The sequence below is a fragment of the Haliotis rubra genome, unplaced genomic scaffold (assembly GCF_003918875.1).
Source record: "Haliotis rubra isolate DU_JTF1 unplaced genomic scaffold, ASM391887v1 Scf104, whole genome shotgun sequence".
Classification (NCBI taxonomy): domain Eukaryota; kingdom Metazoa; phylum Mollusca; class Gastropoda; order Lepetellida; family Haliotidae; genus Haliotis; species Haliotis rubra.
Window position 1 is genome coordinate 1,288,414 of NW_025764937.1, and position 1,852 is coordinate 1,290,265.

Consider the following 1,852-nt stretch of genomic DNA (forward strand, 5'->3'; position numbering starts at 1 on the left):
ATCGCTAGCTGGCGCGATCAAAGGGAGCTGGGAACCAGGTTAGTCGCCGGTTAGTACCGGAAGTAGCGCCTCGCCAGACTTCCAGGCCCTGCAGCGCATAAACACAGCACTTAAAGGGGTTGTGGGACAACCTAGTTGTTAAGGCGTTCGCTCGTCCCGCCGAAGACCCGGGTTCGATTATCCACATGGATACAGTGTGTGAGGCCCATTTCTGGTGTCCCACCGCCGTGATATTGCTTTAATAATGCAAAAAGCGGCGGAAAATTAAACTCACTCGCTACAGCACTTAAACTCCTAAAAGTTCACCTGGGCCACCGCAATGCTTTATCACACACAGCGGCCATGTAGCGGTTTAGTCATCCCTTACTGACACAGCCAAGCACCCCCGACGAGCATTAGCCAACAACGATGGTGTAGAAACCACTCGTGTCCTCCCAGCACCTGAACAGGATAGTAAGTAATATTGCACCGTGTTTTCATGTAACACCTCAGTCCCCGCCGGAAGTCACACAATGTATTTAAAACATTAAAACGTATTTTTTTTCTAATCTTCTTTCTTCTCTAATTTAAATACTGTGCTGATATGTTGTATAAAGAGATAACACGTTTCTTAACCCCAAAATAAGATCGCGAAATACAGCTTTCGTCACCCAGAAAATGTCCTTGGGAAAGTATGTAGAGCTGCAACGTGTCACGACAACCGTTTTTCACACACACAGCTCATACTAACATTCCCCTGTAAAGAAAAGACCAACGGTTTCATGTATATGCAGAATGTTCTCTACAGAAATGACAACATAAGCGAGGAAGACGATGATATTACTGCAAGAAAACTTTACTATGCATATAATCACATGTAAAGATTTGACTGACAAAGAGTCGCTTGTGTTTAACGAACACATGTTAGGGATAAATGCCTATAGCGAGCATGAATATGTGCCCCACACAATAGCTCACTGTTATTTCAACTCATTACACACAATAGGACCCATGAAGACCCGGGTTAGAAAAGGTCTTCAAAAACCCATGCTTATCGTTAGGGCTAACGAAATCGGGGACAGTCTCGCTGAATTGGTGGACACATTACATTGTGAGGTGAGGTGAGGTGAAATTGGTTTTAACGTCATGAGAATATTTCGCTCATATGACGACGTGCATGGGTGTGTATGTGTATGTGCGGCTGCTTGTACTAGCCCAGACTTAAGCTGGTTTTATAGTGCTAGCCCACTGAGATACCATGCCACAGTAAAGCATGAATACCCCACTCAGACACATTATACTGACTCCTAGCCGACCAGTCCTTGTTGTACCCATTAATGCCGAGCGCCAGGCAGGGACCAACAACTACCATATTTTAACGTCTTTTGGTATGACGTGGTCGGGGATCGAACCCGCGACCTTCCGCTCTCCGGGCAGACGCTCTAACCACTACACCACGGAGGCGGTCCACATGTCATTGTGTCCCAAACAGTATTGAATGATGCTCATGATGTCGATCACCGTGTGGTCTGGTCCAGATTCAGTTATTTAAAGACTGCTGTCACGTAGCTTGGAAAATGCTGAGTGCGAGGTTAAACAACAAGCATATAAATCAGACAATAGGAAATATTGTAAAAAACCTTTAATATTACAGTAGACTGCAAAGTAACATTTCAAATACAAATGTAAAATGTAAATATAATTTGTAAATTCAATTTCTGTGAAAAATAAGATTACATATTCTATCACAGATATCACTGATATCACAGTACAAAACTATTGCAGCAGGTTAAACTACCTTTGGTTTGATCTAACAAAACATGTTAGGGACGGTTCATTATGTATGGCTAGGGGGTGATGATGATTTTTATGG